The sequence below is a fragment of the Polypterus senegalus genome, chromosome 11 (assembly GCF_016835505.1).
Source record: "Polypterus senegalus isolate Bchr_013 chromosome 11, ASM1683550v1, whole genome shotgun sequence".
In the NCBI taxonomy this organism is placed as follows: Eukaryota; Metazoa; Chordata; class Cladistia; order Polypteriformes; family Polypteridae; genus Polypterus; species Polypterus senegalus.
Genome location: NC_053164.1, coordinates 104,412,126 through 104,434,688, shown reverse-complemented (window position 1 = coordinate 104,434,688; position 22,563 = coordinate 104,412,126). Strand labels below are relative to the sequence as shown.

The window sequence follows — 22,563 nt, the reverse complement described above, 5'->3', positions numbered from 1 at the left end:
CAAATTTAACAATTGAATATAAACAACAATAATGAAGGACAATAATTAACGTTGCAACATACCTACAAGTCAAGCAGTAAAGGGCACAGTCAGCACATGTAACGTCAGGCGCTCTCTGTCTCCTGTAGCAAGCCAAACAATATACCAATGAGGTTGAATCTCCGCTAAACCAAACACTTTTAAAACCCATTTCTGCCGACCAAAAGCGACAACAGAACCTTAAAGCACATCGACAACCACATGGCGTGATGTTTCCATTCAGTTTCATACAGTAAACACTTATTTAAAACTTGTCAACTTACAGTATACAAGAGACACAGAGCATTGAGAAGCGCCTTACCTGCAAAAGTGTCATGCAGCTTTTGGCGGGATTCTGCTGTACGTCACATTTGCTTTCCGTGGGTGTTACATTAATAAACCCCCGCTACAAACAGACAAATAGGAACTATATACAACAGAAGAATTTCAGTATATAAAAAAATGAGAATGTTCACAATAAAACAAACTAACTCAGCCACAAAGGCAAAGTCAAATAAATATAAAATACACTGTATGAAAAGACTGTCTGAATTTTGAGGATAATTAAATTTCTTAGTTTCCTTTTTGCCACTGTTATATTTTCTCATACAAATTGAATTTTAATTTGCACTGACAGTAGTTTACACTTTGATTGATTTAAATTTGGCCTTAGGCAGTGCCCAAGGTAAAGTCTGAAATAATTTTGACTTTATCACAAGGGATACACAACACAAACATAATCTGAATACTATTTGGCCTTGTCCATATCTTGCCCAGACCAAAAGTATTTACAGGTAAACCTGTATCTTCAGGTAAACGTACAAGGCCAAAAGCTTCAAATCTTCTGGGGTCTGTCGCCAAGAACTTACTCTGGCATTAGGTACACTGGTCCCCTGACTATTAAAGGGATGGACAGACCTGCCAGAACCTGTCCAGACAGGTTTTATTTCTTTGTGTTTTTCTATTGCTGTTTCTTATTTGTAAATCTGAGCAAGTATTTTGATAAGTTCTAGAAGAATAAGAGTCAAGTTATTGTGATTCTTAATTGTGATGGTTTTCATTGCCATCCAGTAGTCTTTTCAGGAAAGTGAACTGTGGTTGTATGGTAGACCTTTGACGGCTGGATGCAATTGTAGAGTCATTGTCTATGATAATTAAGATGTGTTCTTTCCTTTAGATAAATACTTCTTTACTGTCTTTTGTAGCATTGTACTATTTTTTGTCTGTGGTAGCCTATAATTAACTTTAATGCACTATAATGCACTTTTTCATCCTGGCTTTGAGGAAACCTAGACAGATCTTTTGGATTTCCTTAGTTGTTTAATAGTCTGTCAGTCAAATATATAAAGAGTGAATTCACACACATATTTAAAATCTGCCCTGGTCTAATCTGCTCATAGTTGTAGACAATGATAGCCCCAGTGAAAAATATAATCTTTGTCCCTGTATAATATAATTTCCTGCTTTAAGAATTCCTATCTATGGTTTCATCAAATGTCTAAACAGGTATATTTTATGCAGTTAATTTTTTTTGTTTTATGAAAGAATTCTTCATGTGCCTAAGTGATGCATATTTTTACAGCCTACATTTTTCCTGGTAGGCAGAACCTATAGGAACTTACTGGATACTCAAATTCGAATTGTGTGATGCTGGCAGGCTGATTGAATGACTCCACCATTCTCTGTTTGCATAAATTTCTGCCTACCAGGATGGATTTTTTTTTGGATTCCTGCTAAGAAGAGAAGGTCATCTTAATTATGATTGACATGAGAACTCTCTGACTACTATGTGCATCCTGTCCATTTACACTAATTGCATTGCCATTGATGGGACGTATTCCTAGTTTGGAGGTGGTTTACTGGATTTGTAGCCTTTTTTTGGCTAATGTTTGGAACCAACAATTGTGCATTGTTCCTAATACTTTTGTGGCTTTTTGCTATGTATACTAAATGTGTCCTATACTAGTGTTGCTTTACAGACATACTATATGACAAATTAGTTCAGTAGGACATCTTACTGCTGACAAAGAATAATTGCCCGAGGTCTGTCTGTATGGCATGAAATGGATTATGAAATATGCAAGTCAAATATAGGTGTATTCATAGAAGACATACTATAAAATTTTCCAAGCATTCCTTATTTTATTTTTTTGTACAATATTACTTGTAGCACCCATGTTAAAATAGTTCTTCAAGACAGTGCCATTTGCTCAGTTTAGCACTAAAGTGTTGTAGCAGAGTTGTGCTTTCATGGTTATATTGTACATACAGTACAGGCCAAAAGTTTGGACACATCTCCTCATTCAATGTGTTTTCTTTATTTTCATGACCATTCACATTGGTAGATTCTCACTGAAGGCATCAAAACTATGAATGAACACATGTGGAGTTATGTACTTAACAAAAACAGGTGCAATAATTGAAAACATGTTTTATATTCTAGTTTCTTCAAAATAGCCACCCTTTGCTCTGATTACTGCTTTGCACACTTTTGGCATTCTCTCGATGAGCTTCAACAGGTAGTCACCTGAAATGGTTTTATTTATTGAATGAGGAGGTGTGTCCAAACTTTTGGCCTGTACTGTACCTGTACAAAACTCTAAATGTGCAATATTAATCTTGAAATTCTTCATTAACACCAGTATTGGGGTAGGAAGACAAAAATGCCAACGGTATTTTTACCAGTCTTTTATATGAGTATTTTAGAGTAATGTGATAAAAAGTACTGTTTTATTGTGTTACTAATAACTTAGTAGAAGGTATTTACAAATCTTTAGGTAAAGCTGACAGCAGATACACAGATGCTTACGCTGTAATGGCAATGGCATTTAAATGGCTTGTTTCATTAAATTAACAGTACAGTCAATTTGCACTGTTTGGATAATATGTAGGATTAATTGTGAAAAGATAAAAGAAAAGATAACAGAGAAAAAAAAAAAACTGTCTTTTGCTGATTTGTTTTTTTCTTCTCTACAATATTTTGGTCCAGTGATTCCATAAGTATTTAGTAAAACATAAGCCTCTTTTTTAAGAGACTTTAATACATTTAAGAGATTTTTCTTTCTGAAAGCCAACTTTATCTGGTGTCAGATTATTATTATTTAGATGCAAGAGCTTCTGTGAGGAGATAATATATCTGTAACTATTTTAAAGAGATAAACACTTGTGAGGTTACAGATGTTTAGCCATGCTTGCTATATGCAGATTTTGCCATGCATTTCATCTTGTTTTATGAAGTTAGCAGACCCAAACACATATTTTGCATCACTTTAACTGCTGGACTAGAATAAATATTATAAATATCTTACTAAATAACATAATATTCTAAACCCATCCAGAACCAACATCAGTCCCGCCTGCTCCACTCTGCAGCACTAAAATTGCATTCTACACTATGAGGTATTAAATTGCAGTCTGCGGATTTCCGGTGGGAATTTATGCCTATACAGTTTTTTTTTGTTTTTCAGGTTTTTCACACTGAGCATAAACCAAGTGAATGTAATATGTATCTGTGCAATGCTTTGCAGTTGACAGCACTTGACAGCAAATTAATTCTTCCTTTGTTTTTTTTCACAGCTTCAGTCAAAGTTTGAAGATCCTTTGAAGAAAAATCAGTAAGTTGTAATTTTAAATGTTTATGTGCCTTGGAGCAGTCAAAAAGTGAAACATAATTTAAATACTAATTTATGTATACTGCAGTAAAATTACCATTAAAATGACAGTAATATTGGGCTCAATATGTCTTCACTCAGAGCTAAATTGTTTCACTTTAATATCTGAGAAATCTTCAGGGTTTGTCCTGCCAGATGATTTCCGAATAACAAATAGCTGGAAAAATGTGACCCTCTGTATATTTCTACATAGTGAAATGCTAAAGATTGCTTTTAATCAAAGTCAAGCCAATTTCCTTCCAGTATATTGAGGTTAACACAATTAAACAAATGAATTTTAAGGATGAATTTACTTGATGTTGATTGGACTGGAAAGATCTGTTAAAAGCTTACCTTAGAACGTCAAGATATCTAACACATTTTATAATGTTTTTTAAGTTACAGCTCAACTAATCATAACAAATTTGTTGCCAAGTTGGTAGTCACCTGATTTATAAAGTAAATTCTTAAGATTGTTTAATAATAAAGAAAAAATATGTGAGGCCCCATTTTCTTGTTGGTATTTCCTTTTGGTGAATAAACAGGTCATTCTTTCTTTTGGAATAACTTAGAAAGGAGCAACTGGAATGCTTGCAAAGTCAAATCAGTCACAGATGTGCAAGTTAAAAAGTCTGAATCATACATACATCATTTGGTTACTGAACTCTGTCTTGCACTTTGAATATCATCTCCTGAAGTGGCCAAGAACTGAGACTGAGGGTGGGATAGTTTAAAATTGCAACTTCTGAGATGTTGGCCGTTAAAGCTAATAGATTCAAAACAGAGACTATTGTTTTTTAATCTGATGTTATTATTATAAAGTGTCAAAGATACATCATTATTATGTACCCTAAACAAAACATTCTCTGCAGACCAATAAAAGTCAATACTATATATAAAACATTTGCTTGTTGCAGCTTGGATCTTTTTCACACTGTTGAAGCCAATAAAACAAAGCAAATAAGCTTCTGTCATAAATGTAATGGTGCCATATATAATATCCCTTTATAGTATCCATCTAAACAGATTAAATTCATTTACTTTCTCTCAGCTTTTTCTGCTTAGAGTCATGGTGATGGCAAACTGAGCAGGGTCTGCCAGGGCACCATATTTCTAGCACAGTAACTATTTCTAGCTGTTCCTGGATATTATTCATAAGCTCCCTGGCTAATTGAGAGATATAATTTCCCACTGTTTTGAGTGAACTTTGCCTAATAAGCCCCATCCTTAGCAGCTACCTAAGTGCACAATAACATACTGAAAACGTTTCAGTGGATTTCTCTTAACATAGAGCTGCAGCAGTTCAACTCCAAGGTCTTTCCATGTTGCTGAGTTCCACACTCTGTCACAAAAACAGTGAATAAACCTCATTATGGCCAATTAAAGTTATACATTCATTCTTTGGTTCACTTTCCAGAGCTCATGATAGGTGAGGATGAAAATTTAGACTGACCTATGAATGAAAGGGACTGAGAGCTTGCTTCACAACTACAGTATGGCACAATGTCTATAAAAATGCTGCCACTTCACCAATTCATTAGTCAATTTCAGTCACTTGGGCTCCTCCACATGGTGGAATTGCTTACTTCTTACCTGAAGTGAGCAAACCAATCTTTTCTGGGAGAGGACCATGACACCAAATTTGGAGGTACAAATTTTTCCCAACTGTATCCACCTGTAAGCCTTGATATTATGTTGAAATCATTTAAAGCACAATTGGGATATAACTTGGGCTATTCTTATCAAAGGTAGGGAAATATTGGGTGCAATTAGACCTGTTATTTGGAAGTGGAAGAAACTCCTGAATTACGTATTCCCTCCTTGGATCCAGCTCTGTGGCTATGGTTGCTGTAGAGATTAAGAAGATCTCTTGTGGCAAGTTAGTATGGGTGGTTGAGATCTGATTGGAAATGGTGAAGCACAATATATGAATCGGGTACACAGAATATACTGGTTAATATTTTTTTAGTTATCAAATATTGACTGCATTTAATATTTCAATTGGAAACTTGTATTTCTGTTCTGAAGCAGTCATTAAAGAAGAGTAAAGTAGTGTTACACCGAAAACTCAACCTGTTTATAATGGAAAGCATTCATGTGTAGTTGTCGTGTTCTAGATTTTCAATTTTATTTCTGGTGAAATAATACAGTTCTGTTATTATTAATTATGAATTTCAAAGTGAGCCTGTCTTCTAAAAAAATACATCTTCTAACTCTTCTCTAGTGTCTATTATTTAGTAAGTATCTTTTTCATAGTGAGCTCAGCATCGTCCTGTGATTTTTGAATCTGGAAAAAAACAAAACAAAAACAAAAAAAAGCACATGTATGAAGAGAGCCTGAAAACTCTACCAAGTGTGTTTTTGAACACAGGACACAATAACTTCTTTTCAATTATTCTTTACTTTTAAATCATGTATACCTTTATGGTTTCTTCTTGTATTAATGACACAAAAATGATTTACACATTGCTGATTTTCAAGTGTGATTTTTTTTTTTTTTCTTTTTTAATCCCATAGTAGGTTCTTTATGTTTAAATTTGATTGCAGACACTGATTTAGACAAGTAAATGAAACTTTGAATTTTTGATTTTTTTTTTGTGATTTACCTAAGTTTTCATAAATTAGGCCATCTGATAATTGGTATAGTGATTAAGCAGAATAATGTGGCGCTGTATTATTTTTTAAATATTTTTTTTAATATTAGTACCATACTAATACAAATAACTTATGTGCATTATAATTGATGCTATGTACATTAGGATCTGGCTTCTCACAACTCTAGATTTAAATTATATTGGGCAGACAATGTAGCATAAAAGGTTTATAGCATACAAATTATGAAAGCAATTTTTTTATTGTTTCTAAATACATGTTTTTGTCAGTGAAATAATTTCCTCAACAGATGGCAGCATTGGATAGTAAATGAAAAAACCATGATGTAAAATGAGATTTAAGAATATTCAGGGGATAAAGAGAGAAGAAGGGAATTTCCAGGCTTTTGTAAATATGTAAAATGTTTTTATTAGTAGTTTTTCTTCATGTGCATGTTTTTAAGATATTACTTACTGCTTGCTACCAACAATTAAGCCACTAATCAGCAATTTTGTAAAGATAAAACCGCAAAAAGGTCAGGAACATTAAAGGCTTACTTAATCTAAATATGTTACAGCAAAGCAAAAGGAATGCAGACATTTTCTTGAGAAGAACTCTCATGAAAGTGATCTGTGCAAAAGAGGGAATACGTTATTCCTTGTGTGTAAATATAAGAAAACATAGGCTGATTGATATACTGTATAATGCAGCTGTCTTAACATTTCTTGGATATTTTCTGCCTGTAAAAGCTTACTCTTTTTTTTTTTAACCAGAGTTGGTTTGGTTAAGTGCTCCATCTGATTTTAATAAGTGTAAATAAATGTTAATTAACACTTAATATTTACAGCAATTACTCTTAATAGTTTAATGAAAGGAGTTGAAGTGCTTCTGTAACAGTGGCTAAGTTAAAGGAAGTCAAGCTGCATGTTCACTTAGTAATTCTGCTCCTTGCAGTTCTCTATGAGCATGTGCTTTACATCCAATATTCTAAGTTAAATATTTTTAATGAATGAATTATAACTATTAACCTTGTATAAAATTCACAAATTGGATTTTGAATGAGAGCAGAGAATGTTTGTGGGTTGATTATATGGTATTTGCAGATTCTTTTTGTGTCTACCTGGGTTTTCCTTACCTTGGTGACCCCAAATAAGCAGTTTTTAAAATGAATGGATTGATTGACATTAGGTGTACACCTATTAACTGCTGTCTTCCTTACAGTCTGTAAAAAGTCAAGATTTAAATTGGTTAGAGAATAGTCTGTTGAGGTGGAATAGTGGCGCAGTGGGTAGCGCTGCTGCCTCACAGTTAGGAGACCCGGGTTCACTTCCGAAATCCTCCCTGCGTGGAGTTTGCATGTTCTCCCCATGTCTGTGTGGGTTTTCTCCCACAGTCCAATATATCAGTTTGTTTTACACTGTTCCATTCCATTCATTAATACGGTGTTGAGGTGTCACCCATTAGGGATTCTTAGGTGGTGCGGCAACATGCTGTATCAGTGCATGCTCCCAACCTTTCTTTGACAGAATATTAAGTGTAGGACTACAGGTAAAGATTATTTTGCTAATTGATTAGTTGGTAAGTTGCTACTTTCATTACCTAATCCTTGCATAAAAGTTTGAAGTATTTAATTCAAAAACTAAAAAGGTTTATTCTTTCCACAATGCTCTGCTTCTTAAATGTAGTACAAGAATGCTCTAAAATTACATTTTTTCAAATATCTCCATCACAGCTAGTCTCGTTACTAACTGATTCAGAAAACCGTGCATAAGCCAACTTCCATGCACTTCCGCTACATTTGACGCAGACCGGGATTTATGTAATGCTTGTGCACGTGCCTGCTGCCCCTCCCAGACTCCTCCCAGAATTACACCTCTTTGAATATGCAAATCAATATAAATCTATATAAATATTCCCTTAAGTTCAGCGTTCTATGAAAAGACAATGGCAAAAGCACAGAGACAAAAGAAGAATATCAGCAATTGCCAAGTGGAGGCAAGGAAAAAGTACTATTTGTTGGTTTAAATAGTGATATAAACAGCAAAATTAAGTTGAGTTCAAGTTCAGAAAGTCACACAGTGCCCAAAATAAAAAAGAAGTTGTCAGATATCAAAGTCACCATGAAAGGGCAAGTTGTAGCCCACCGTTTGAGTGTCATATAGAAGCTTATTAGGGTACAGAGAAAATAAAATAAACAGGGAGACAGTGGGGGAAGAAAAACTCAATGTCAACTTTAATCTCGAAATTTCCACTTTAATCACATAGTTTATTTTGTCATTAAAGTAGAATGACATAAACTTAATCTTAAAATCCTTTAATTTTCTAGTTTCTCAAACCCCATCGCAACTAAAGTGGCACGTTAAATGCTTCGTATTTTGTGTGTTCTTCTATACTCTGTGTGTGAATCACTACTTGCTTCTTAAATGGGCTTTGTCTTACGCTGACAGGACACAGAATACTTTAAATTCGTGATATTACAGCTCTCTGAACAATTTAAATACATTAAGATGTATACGTGATATCATTTTCATGATGAAATGATTTAAATAAACATGGGACCACAGTGGCGCAACGGTAGCGACAAGCTGGCGCCCCGTCCAGAGATTGGTCCTGCCTCCTGAAAGATGCTTGCTGCGCCGTGTGCAACCCTTGATGAAATAATTTATTGCAGCAGTACCGTCTCTTTGAAACATACTAACCCCGAATTCCAGTCCTTCCTTTTCTTTCTTCAAGTAACCAATCGCCACACAATCAACTCTTTAATAAATGTTATGCCATCTGTAAGCTTGGAATACTGATTCTTCAAAACTTCTAAGGAACATTGAAATATATTCGTAGTACATGTTTAATTATTCCATCCATCTATCTGTTCAGGGTCGTGCTAGTGGAACATCAGTTCGTCACTACCACCGTCCACTTTAAGCACTTTGAGCTACTGTTTGTATGAAAATGTGCTATATAAATAAATGTTGTTGTTGTTGTCCACTGTGTCCACACATTTAATAACTGTATATTATTTAAATTAAGATAAAAATTTTTCTGTATAATGTAATATACAGTAATCCCTCCTTGATCGCGGGGGTTGCGTTCCAGAACCCCCCGCGATAGGTGAAAATCCGCGAAGTAGAAACCATATGTTTGTATGGTTATTTTTATATATTTTAAGCCCTTATAAACTCTCCCACACTGTTAACATTATTAGAGCCCTCTAGACATGAAATAACACCCTTTAGTCAAAAGTTTAAACTGTGTTCCATGACAAGACAGTGATGACAGTTATTTCTCACAATTAAAAGAATGCAAACATATCTTCCTCTTCAAAGAATGCGTGTCAGGAGCAGAGAATGTCAGAGAGAGAGAGAGCGAGAGAAAAGCAAACAATCAAAAAATCAATACATGCTTTTGGGCTTTTAAGTATGCCGAAGCACCGCGATAAAGCGGCATTTTTTAGAGGAGCGTCCGTATCCTCTAGGCAAACAGCCTCTGTGCAAACAGCCCTCTGCTCACACCCCCTCCGTCAGGCAGAGAGTGAGAGAGACAGAGAAAAGCAAAAAATCAAGCACCGCGCGGAAAGCATATCGTATATCATTGAGGAGTTTTATTTAATACATAATACATGCTCTGATTGGGTAGCTTCTAAGCCATCCGCCAATAGCGTCCCTTGTATGAAATCAACTGGGAAAACAAACTGAGGAAGCATGTACCATAAATTAAAAGACCCATTGTCTGCAGAAATCCACGAAACAGCAAAAAATCTGTGAAATATATTTAGATATGCTTACATTTAAAATCCGCGATGGAGTGAAGCCGCGAAAGTCGAAGCGCAATATATCGAGGGATCATTGTATATACTTTACTGGATTTCATCTGAAAAATGATATCAAGAGTTCCAAGAAGATAGCGCCTGGAAGTCTAAATCGACTTAGAAGCCATTCGCCATCATCTGTAAATACACACCTCTTCTATTGAATTGAGTTGAATTCCTTTATTGTTATTGTATGGTACAGTGAGATTCAATATGCAAACCCTCCATAAACTTATTTTCCTATAAAATGGTAAAATAACAACAACAAAAACAATAATAATAATAACAACTTTAATAATACGATAATGAAAAATATACAATACTAGCAAAATACCCGCGCTTCGCAGCGGAGAAGTAGTGTGTTAAAGAAGTAATGAAAAAGAAAAGGAAACATTTTGAAAATAACGTAACATGATTGTCAATGTAATTGTTTTGTCATTGTTGTGATATATATATATATACACACACACACACACATATAAACACATATATATACACATATATATATATATAAACACACACATATATAAAGACATATATATATATACATATATTATAAACATATACATACACATATACATACATATCTACATATATACATATACACACAAATATCTACATATATACATATACACACAGATATATATATATATATATATATACAGTGGAACCTCGGTTCACGAACGTCCCGGTTCACGTACAACTCGGTTCACGACCAAAAAGATCGCCAAACTTTTGCCTCGGTTCACAACCACACACTCGGTATACGAACAAGCCAGGTTCCCTTGCCTTCCTGCAAGCTGAGCTGAAAGAGAGAGAGAGAAAGAGAGAGAGAGAGAGCGAGCGAGCACGTGCCTGCTAGGGAGGGGGAGGAGGAGATTGCTTCACGTGCTTGCTGAACAAGCCAGTTTCCCTTGCGTCCTCAGTTGAGAGAGAGAGCAAGAGCGATCGAGCACGTGCCTGCTGGGAAGGGGGAGGAGTAGATTGCTGCACGTGTTTGCCTGCCTATCTGTAGGCTGTAGTGCAAGCGAAACCATCCCCCTCCCCCCACAGGCAGCCTGAGAGAAAGAGAGCTGCCATGCTTTTTCATTTAAGCACAGCCGCTCCTTGTTCATTGTTTTTAATAAGACGTGCACTCTCTTTGTGCTCTACAGTATTTCGTGTGCTTTTGCAGTTAACTATGGCTTCTAAGCAAGTGGAGAGTGGTCAGAAGAAAGTTTTGAAGAAAATTGAAATCGAAGTAAAGAAAGAAATTACAAAAGGTGGAAAAAATGTTTACCAGTTTACTCATTTACCAATCGGAGAACCCTCGTGCTTTCAAGCAGCATAATGTAAACAAAGCCAGACTGCCAGTAATGTGGAGGGTCACAAGAACGTTCTTTTTGGAATGGCTGCATGAGGCTTTCACTCCCACCAGCTAAACAGCTAAAAGCACCAGAAACCCAAGAAATCACAAGAGAGAAAACACCTGAAGGAAAACACTTCATGCCAGAACTCGTTTCATGCAAGGTTAGTTTTCTTGGTGGTTTTTGAATTACGGATTTTTCAAAAGTAATTTTTTTAGTTCATAATGCGATTTGTTGCAATGTTATTTTTCTCTTTTTTGAAATGTTAGCTTTTTCCTTGTGCTTAAAACTCATGAAAGGTTTACAGATGGAGTTTTTCATAGCGCGATTAGGTGCGATGTTACATTTCTCTTTTTTCAAATGTTCGCTTTTTTCCTTGTGCTTAAAACTCATTAAAAATTGTTTACATGGAGGACTTCATCGTGTGATTTGTTGCAATGTTACTTTTTTGGTTGCTTGCGAGTTGGTTTTTAAATGAAGTTCGGATTTGTGCGATGTTTTTTTTCTGCTGTGCTTAAAACTCATTTTAAAAACATTGTTTACAGCGATCAGGCTTTAGGTTTAATAGCATGATCTCCTGCAATCTCGCTTTCTTGTTTGCTTGTGAGTTGGTTTTGCAAGCGCTTGGATTTTTTTCTGCTGTGCTTAAAAGTCATTTTAAAAAAAATGCTGCGCGAGCACGTGCTACAGAGAGATTAGAGAGCCGGGCAGCTGACATGGAAGGGATTGGGGGGACGGATAGGTGTGTGTGTGTGTGTGTTTGTGCGCTCGCGCTACACATAGAAGAGAGCTCGTGAGCCAGCCTGCTTCTGTAGCTGAGGTAGGGTGGGGCTTTGGTGGTGTGTGTGCTACAGAGAGAGAGCGCGTGAGCGAGCCAGCTCCTGTAGCTGATCAGGGAGCCTGGGTGTTTTGTGTCAGTGTTATTCAATGTTTTTACATTAGTTTACTATTACACTGTGGATTCTATGGTGTAATTAACTATATTTGTGCTTAATTTTTACATATTTTTACATATTTACATACAGTTTGTACGGTCTGGAATGGATTAATTGTATTTACATACAATCCTATGGGGGAAACTGCTTCGGTTCACGACCAACTCGGTTTACGACCAAAGTTCTGGAACGAATTATGGTCGTGAACCGAGGTTCCACTGTATATATATATATATATATATATATATATATATATATATATATATATATATATATATATATATATATATATATATATATATATATATATATGTATATATATATACTATACTGTACAAACATACACTCTTTGGGGTGCGAGTGTAACCGACTTGACTCTGCTTTTTCCTGCGTTGTGTAAATAATTATCACGTGACACGTTGGGTTAGAACACAAGCTTTTATTTTCCTCTTCCAAAAAAAAAAAAATTATAGATAACATTTTACACTTTGCTACATGAGCAACTGTTGCTGGGGGTGCCAGAATCCATCAAGGAAGAAAAATGAAAAATATTATTTGTACAAAATCTTAATTTATTTATCCATTCCTAAATAAATAAATGGGCAGGCTATTTCGTATCAGTGCAATACGCTGCTTGTTAAAACGGATGACTCCTGCTCTTACGTACAAGTCTGCGTGGATATTATGAACTATCGTATCTGTTCAAGTTCCATTTTAATTTTAAATAGAAGGAATTTTTATTTAGTCGACAGAAATGTCTTTGGTAGGAATGTAAGTTAAATGTAGGCATCATTGCATACATTTTTCTTCACCATAGAAGTGTAAAGAATAAATTCGCCTAACATTCCAACCAAAGATATTTGTGTTGACTAAATAGAACTTGAAAAGATATATTTTTTCGAATGTGATCGCGCAATTCAGATTGAGTTCACGCACACTACATCGAGCCCGCGTGCTGTTGTGGTTTCGCCTGCGTGCCTCAATAAGTCACCCTCCCTTCGCTCTTACTTTTTTACCGTTCATCTAATGATTACACTGAGTATGGCTTTACCAAAACAATCATTGATGGCGAATAAAGTATCCATTATTCATAAAGCTTCAATTGGTGATCTGTCTTTCTGCATTAACCGCATATTTTTTCATACGTCTCAAACCAAGGGGATGCGAGGGTAAAATGAATCGGGAAGCGCTGATATATGTGTATGTGTGTGTGTATATATATATATATATATATATATGTGTGTGTATATATATATATATATATATATATATATATATATTGAAATAGTTTTACTCTGAAATAATGCAAAGAGTACGCGACACATGTTTCGCCCTAATTTTGGGGTCATCAGGCGTACATACTCAGTAAACCCCATTTTTGGAATCAAACCCTGATGTCGGCGCTATAGGCGAAGCCTCTTCCATTGCACCACAGCGTGTGGTTTGTTTATTTGAGAGTATGTAGATCCAGGGTGTGTGTGTGTGTGTATATATATATATATATATATATATATATATATATATATTGTACCTGTTGCAATGTAAACACTTCTCTCTATGGTTTGAGCTGGCATGAGAATGTGCATGACTTTATACCAAATTTAGTTTTTATACATCGTGGTGTGAGTGTGGAAATGGGTGTACGCAGCATCTTTGGCCAATACTGCGTGTGTGCTGCATACATTTAGATGAGCACCAAATACCATTGTGAGCTACTGTACATCATTTCTGGAATAAGAACATATCACTGAACAGTTTGTTTTCCTCACACAGTTGCATTCCACAGAAATGGATATTGGCAAGTAGGGATACACCGATATGGGAATTTTGGGCCTATACAGATATCCGATAATGTCTTTGTACTTATCTGCCGATGATGATACCGATGCCGATATACATATTTACAAGATACAGAGATAAATGAGATCTGTCTGGGCAAGAATTACAGACAAAGTGAACATTTATTTGTATAACAATTTTACACACCACATTCAATCTTTAATAACAAATGATATCCGCCACATTTGGCTGGCTACCTGTTGGTTATATGGGAAACAGTTTTGCAGGTTGTTGCTTTAAATAACACTTTTTTCTTTTTTTTTGATGGAACAAATACAACAAATTCAACAATAATCGAAAAAATGAAAACTGAAAAAAATGGTAAAATGTACAATGACGTTGAAATAAGCAATACCATTTTGGCTGGCTATCTGATCCTTTGTTTTACAGTCTGCAGTACTAAATACTACATAATACTTTTTTGCTTTCTTTTTGATGAAATAAATCTAACCACTCTATAATTAAAAAAAACAGAAAAGTGTACAATGGTGAAGAAAATGAATAACTTTTTTTATGAAGGCTTATCATTCTTTTCTATTTTTTAAGCATGATGGGGAGGTTTTTTTTTAAGGTGTTCTTATCGAATAAGAGCATCTCTGCCTTGTCGCAGGAAATTCTGTTTCTCTTTTTGTTGATCACATTAGAATCCAAACTGAATAATCTCTAACTGTCCACGCTAGTACATGGGGCTAACAGGAACTTGCATGCTACTTTTGCAATGGTAGGAAACCAACTCCAGTTATTATTCCAGTATTTCAGTGGATTTTCATTCCTCGGGATTGGTGCTTCAGAAAGAAATCCCTGCACCTGCCGAGTAGCATGCATACATACACAGCATTATATTCTGTGTCATCTTTCATATCTAAAAGATAGATCTGCATTTTGTCTTTTACCAGGACTGTCAGATTAAGATTACAATTCTTACAATAAAAATAAGTATATGGCATTTGAATTGAATGTATGTCTGTATTGCATTTGCTGTTCTTTGAAATATGTTTGCTTTTCACTGTAGATCATGATCTGCTTACAAGTTGCTCATTATTGCTTAAGAGACTCAGGTAAAAACAGTGGCTTCCATGAATGTTATTGGCTCTCCCACAAAAAGCAATGCATAGAGAAATAATACATGCACTGCATTGGCACTTTCAAATGACAATGTTCAATAGAAAAACAAACACAATTGTCAGTGAAACGAAGTAAATGCAGTCATTTTTTTCTTTTTTTCCTAGAGGCCAGATTACCTTATATCCCTGTCTATTTTTTACAGTAAATAAACTGCAGCATTGTGACCCTTTATGTGTTTTACAAATGAAACAAGTGTATTAAGTGTTTCTTTGTTGAGGTCTTTTAAGTATTTTGTGTATTATAATCATTTAGCAGACAGCATTTTTCAAAGTAACAAAAAAAATGGAAAATGAGTTTAAGTGTTTATTTATGAAACTATTTAGTTAACACGCACCGAACAAAAATATGAAGCAAAGAAGTATAGGCTATAGTTGGCTCAGTCGCTTGATGAAAACTAGCTATGGGCATGTTTAACACAGAAGATGCCGACTGTTTAACTAATGAATAATAACAATATGAGTTAACAATTTAGAAACACGTATAGGCTGATCCTAAAGAATTACGTGCAAAAACAAATCTGTAAAATCCCACAAAAGCGTCCAGCACGTCTTAAGTAACATGAAGCCAAAGTCAGTGAGAGGTAAAACCAACAACCACTCTTTTACATTCGTTTGACGTTTTTCTTTCTTGCCTTCCAAGATTTTTCATACATTTAAATTATGTTAGAATAGTGATGTTCGATCCGACATCCCTAGTTATTTACTTAAAACAATGTTGTAAAGATCTCCACAGAGCTTTTTTTTTTTTTTAAAAAAAACTCACCTCTGTTGTCATCTGGCTGTTTTCCCGAGGCATCAATTTGTTCTCTTCAGGAATTTCGTTGTACATTTTGAAGATCGTGCATGCCACCTTGTCATTTATCTTGGCCCTTTTCTGTTGTGGACCATCTATCTGTGATTCACTCATTTGCATTTCGTTCGATGCAAGTTCCATCTGAGCTTGCAAAATTTTGAGTGCCAGTGATTTTACATCTGCATCGAAATAGCGGTCTTTGTATCTCGGGTCTACAATAGTGGCAACACAGTACGTGGATTCTGTATAAATCTCAATGAAATGATTGTTTACAGCATCCAAGAGAGCGCTTTTACTGGTTTTGACTCCAAAGTCAGTACGAGTGCTTTTAGTTAACAGTCATTTTAAAGCATTAACTGAGGGAATAGCGCTAGAAGCCAAGGGTTCAGATTGGCAAATTTCTTTTGTCAGTTGTTCAAATGGAGCAAAGAGTGTAATTATGTTCTCGATCAAACCCCACTGATTAGACGTTAGAGTTGCAGGTACCTAAAAATCGGAGGCATAAGCCCTAATGGCTCTTTTCTGCTCCATCAAGCTTTGCAGCATATAGAATGTACTGTTCCATCTAGTCAAAACGTCTTGTTGAAGCATTTTCGGCTACATATCAAGTTCAGTTTGTATAGTTTTGAGACGCAAATTGGCTAATTGTGAATGCTTAAAGTAACTGACTGTTTTTTTGCAGATTGCTATTGTATCCGAGACGCTGCGCTGGGATAGTATGCCGTCATTCACGGCAAGCTGTAAAGTATGAGCCATACATGGCAAACTTGGGATCCCACATTCCTCCATAGCCGTTGCGTACGTTGTCTCGTAATACTATTTGAACATTCTCTTTGGGTATTTTCCATGTTTGAAACATTCTTTTAAATGCCACAGAGAGTGCAGCACCCGTGTGTGATCCAGAGCATTCTTAGGCATGCAAGATTGCTTTCTGCAATTCAAACTTGCAGTCGATCCACTGAGCAGTTAAACTAAGCATACTAATAGCACTCATATCAGATGTCCATATATCAGTGGTAAAGCTTATGGCTGTGACATCTTCAGCAAGGAGTTTATGCACATGACTTTCCACAATCTTATGTAACTCTTTAAGCGCTATGTCAGAAAAATAACGGCAACTGGGTATCTGGTAATGGGGCTCGAGATGCTCAAGCAGCCTTCGAAATCCCATATCTTCTACAACAGAAAATGGCTGATGGTCCAGAGCAATAAGTTCCAATACCTTTGCAGTAATTGTTTGAGCTTTAGGGTTAGCTTTATCAAATTTCTTTGATTTTTCAAGTAACTGATCAACATTTTCAGCAACTGCAGTTTTTGATTTTGTACACGGTGGCGCAGGATTCTGTTCTTTTGCTCTGAGGAATTCTGTATATTTGTCAGGATGGTGTGTCTTTAAGTGTGTAATAAGTTGGTGGTATTGAAATTTCGCACTTTGGTTCCTCCGTGCAAAACTTTAGTCGAACAAGTGTTTCAAATGGCATATTTTATGTCACTCTCATTCACTTTCAAAAGCTTCCACACCGCAGACATTTTTGCACAGTAGCCCAGCGTCGCCTAAACGTCTGGAACATCTGGAACACAGTGAATGTGTCATCAATATCGGCTCGAATTATCGGTCCAATTTAGTCATCGGTCCGATGCCGATAAAATTATTTTAATCCATTATCTGCCGATACAGAAATAAATCCGATATTAATGTGCATCTGTATTGGCAAATTTATAAAAGCAGGCTATGCATTCAAGCCCAGATCGTTGGATCCGCAAAGCAGTAGCATTAACCACTGCACCAATTAATAGTGAAAGGAAATGACATTAGTTAGCCATCTACTTACTAACCTGCAGTTTCTTATTTCCACAAGTCACGAAAGGAATTCATATTTCACATACTGAGTGGATTTGAGTAGGATATTCAAGTTTGCCTTTTTAACAAGGGTTCTTGTCTGAAAACGGTGGGAATTAAAGTGGTCCGATTTGAATTTAACTCTTTAGATGCATGTTATTTCCCACAGTTCATTGATACAGATAAGCAATCGAGTGTGCCAGGTTTACCAGAGAAGTAAAATTAGTGAATCCGCATTGGACTGTGCAAATTGGACATGTAATCAATATGTGAAATACGAGTTCCTTTCGTAACTTGTGCAAATAGGAGGCTGTCTGTGAGCCAGTAAGTGAGTAGTTAGCTAACTAATGTTATTTCCTTTTACTATAAGTGAGTGCAGAGGTTAGCGCTACTCTTCGCGGATCCAACGATCTGGGCTTGAATGCATAGCCTGCTTTTATAAACTTCCCAATATGCATTTCTGTGGAATGTAACTGTGTGAGGGAAAACATCAAACTGTTCTGTGATACAGTTGTGCTTGAAAGTATGTGAACCCTTTAGAATTTTCTATATTTCTGCATAAATATGACCTAAAACATCATCAGATTTTCACTCCTAAAAAGTCCTAAAAGTAGATAAAGAGAAACCAGTTAAACAAATGAGACAAAATATTATACTTGGTCATTTATTTATTGAGGAAAATGATCGAATATTACATATTTCTGAGTGGGAAAAGTATGTGAACCTCTAGGATTAACAGTTAGATTAAAGGTGAAATTAGAGTCAGGTGTTTTCAATCAATGGGATGACAATCAGGTGTGAGTGGGCACCCTGTTTTATTTAAAGAACAGGGATCTATCAAAGTCTGCTCTTCACAACACATGTTTGTGGAAGTGTATCATGGCACGAACAAAGGAGATTTCTGAGGACCTCAGAAAAAAGAGTTGTTGATACTCATTAGGCTGGAAAAGGTTACAAAGAGTTTGTACTCCACCAATCCACAGTCAGACAGATTGTGTACAAATGGAGGAAATTCAAGACCATTTTTACCCTCCCCAGGAGTGGTCGACCAACAAAGATCACTCCAAGAGCAAGGTGTGTAATAGTTGGCAAGGTCACAAAGGACCCCAGGGTAACTTCTAAGCAACTGAAGGCCTCTCTCACATTGGCTCATGTTCATGACTCCACCATGAACCAGGAGAACACTGAACAACAATGGTGTGCATGGCAGGGTTGCAAAGAGAAAGCCACTGCTTTCTAAAAATAACATTGCTGCTCGTTTGCAGTTTGCTAAAGATCATGTGGACAAACCAGAAGGCTATTAGAAGAATGTTTTGTGGAAGGATGAGACCAAAATAGAACTTTTTGGTTTAATTGAAAAGCGTTATGTTTGGAGAAAGGAAAACACTGCATTCCAGAATAAGAACCTTATCCCATCGGTGAAACATGGTGGTGGTAGTATCATGGTTTGGGCCTGTTTTGCTGCATCTGGGCCAGGATGGCTTGCCTTCATTGATGGAACAATGAATTCTGAATTATATCAGAGAATTCTAAAGGAAAATGTCAGGACATCTGTCCATGAACTGAATCTCAAGAGAAGGTGGGTGATGCAGCAAGACAACGACCCTAAGCACATAAGTTGTTCTACCAAAGAATGGTTAAAGAAGAATAAAGTTAATGTTTTGGAATGGCCAAGTCAAAGTCCTGACCTTAATCCAATCAAAATGTTGTGGAAGGACCTGAAGCGAGCAGTTAATGTGAGGAAACCCACCAACATCCCAGAGTTGAAGCTGTTCTGTACGGAGGAATAGGCTAAAATTCCTCCAAGCCGGTGTGCAGGAATGATCAAAAGTTACCAGAAACGTTTAGTTGAAGTTATTGCTGCAAAGGGGAGTCACACCAGATACTGAAAGCAAAGGTTCACATACTTTTGCCACTCACAAATATGTAATATTTGATCATTTTCCTTAATAAATAAATGACCAAGTATAATATTTTTGTCTCATTTGTTTAACTGGTTTCTCTTCATCTACTTTTAGGACTTGAGTGAAAATATGATGATGTTTTAGGTCATATTTTATGCAGAAATATAGAAAATTGTAAAGGGTTCACATACTTTCAAGCACAACTGTATGTCCTGTTTCCAGAAAATGATGTACAGTTGCACGAAATGGTGTTTGGTACTCACCTGAATGTATGATGCACACACACTGGTGCAACCTTAAAGTACCTGGTGTGCAGGCTATGGTAAGTGCTGGGCATGAGATAGTGAGTTGTATGCACCAAATTGTTTCCCAGGAAGAAAAAAAATACATGCTTCCTCAGGGGCTTCGTATGAGTGTACATACGGATACTTGTAAACATAAAGCACGTACCTAAACCTTTTGAGTGAGTTAACTCTTTCCCACAACCCTAATCTTAACCATAGTGTAACTGGGCATGCAGGGCATTTTGTGACTGACGTTGTGGGTATTACCTGATGTACGTAATAGGTATTGCTAGCTGCAGTTAAATCAACTCCTTTAAAAAATAAATGCCCACCCGTCTGCTTTTTATATCATCGCGCTACAAGAGATGGAAGTGATGTCAAACAGAAGCACTGTAGCCTTGATAAAGATGTAATTAGGTAGCCCCGAAGTGCACTTTTGTAAGTTTTTAATCTAACTTTATCTTGTACGTACGTCAATGTGTCTCGTATGAATGTAAAAACATCTCATACATACGTAAAAGTATCCCGTACATACATGAAAACATATCGTACGTACGAGATAAGGGCTATCCCATAATTTTTTCACTGTGAGGTTTAGTGCTACCGTAATTCTGTACTGTAATATTCTAGAATACAAACTGAGGAAATAGTTCTTGTTAGACTTGATTACCCTCAAATGGCTGGCTTCTGATTTTTTTGCTCTTAACTAACTAGAGCCATAGTGCTGGTTCATAGAATACATTCACCTTAATCCATATGATAAAATATCCATTTTTGTGTTGCTCACACTCTGCCTAAGTACATATAGATGAAAATTGGATTCACATGATGTTATTCAGAAGTACAAGATGGTGTGGATTTTGTTTGAGATTGAAATTGCTTTTCCAGGAGTAATGTGGTTTATTTACTTTTGATATACAAACTGAGAACACTCTAATAGATTATTTATTTCATAGTACCAAAGTACGATTTCAGTGTTTAGCCAACATTGGAGAGCCATGAGGTAGATACTGTTTGAATATACATTTACACTTTTTAATCTTAAAAAAGACAATTCAATGTTTAATAGAAACCAAAATACCTAGATGCAATATGGAATATTAACAGTAAGCATTTTATGTCACATACAGTACATATTATAGACTGATTCAGTGGGATTTACATCTTAAACAAAGCATCCAAGACCAGGATGAATTCATTAAATAAATAAAAAACAGCTGTCTGACCTCTGTAGCAACTCTCTTTCAATGCATAGTTATTAAGAAAATGAAAAAATTAAACCTTGATACTGTTAAGTATATCTAAATTGACATTGGATGACTGTGAGTGTGTATTTGTGCACTGCTGTAGCTTGTATTACCATCCAAAGACCACTGACATTGCTAACATTCTAACATATTTTAACCCCCCCCCAACCTTTTCTTCAAATACCAAGAGAAAAATGCTGTTAGTAAAACCTTGCAGTGATCAGCTGATATACACAAATACAGATCTTCTAAACACTTTTTGTATAATTGCTTGCATAATAAGCACAAGTTTCATCAAATAGTACAAAATCATTTCCATTCAATTAACAAACTTCCAACCATTACAATGAAACACAAAAAAAAAACACATGGTTGTCATGGTTTAAGCTTAATTGTTCACACATAATTGTAAAGGTGCAATTAATCAGTTAGAAAAGACTATTGTGGTTTGAATACATGCATATTGGCTGTCAGGTGATATCTTTGCTGTATTTAGTGAAATAAAAACTATCAAGTAAGGGGCAGAGAAACAGATGGATTAAGAATGGAGGTGAGAAGAGGTAGTCAAGTAATAATAATAAGAAGACAAGGAGCAATACAATGTATTATTAATAAGATACCACCAATCATCAACCACATTTTTGGTTATGGCATCACAATTACAGAAACTTGGGGAAAAAAAATAGGTAATTCATATTAATGTATCTATATCTTTTATTAACATATTTCACTATGTCGCTGGATTTGTGTATATAGGAAGAGACAATATCTGTATTTTTATATATACAGTATATATGTGTACTAGCAGAATACTCGCGCTTCGCAGCGGAGAATTAGTGTGTTAAAGAAGGTATGAAAAAGAAAAGGAAAAATTTTAAAAATAACGTAACATGATTGTTAATGTAATTGTTTTGTCATTGATGTGAGTGTTATCTATCTGTCTATCTATCTATCTATCTATCTATCGCTTTCTATATATATATATATATATATATATATATATATATATATATATATATATATATATATATATATATATATAAAAAATACCGCGCTTGGCAGCGGAGAAGTAGTGTGTTAAAGAAGGAAAGAGAAACAAAAGGAAACATTTTGAACATAACATAATTGTCAATGAAATTGTTTTGTCACTGTTATGAGTGTCGCTGTGATATATATACAGTAATCC

General features: G+C 35.6%; 1 protein-coding gene across 4 annotated transcripts in view; it reads left to right on the top strand.

Annotated features, from left to right (window-relative positions):
- cald1a (caldesmon 1a) overlaps positions 1-22,563 on the top strand; it is a 304,498-nt gene that overhangs the window by 77,339 nt on the left and 204,596 nt on the right. For all 4 annotated transcript variants that reach the window (XR_005635608.1, XR_005635609.1, XM_039769419.1 and 1 more), the window contains exon 2: positions 3,595-3,632. The gene's annotated coding sequence lies outside the window, so the exon portion shown is untranslated. The remainder of the gene's footprint in view (positions 1-3,594; positions 3,633-22,563) is intronic.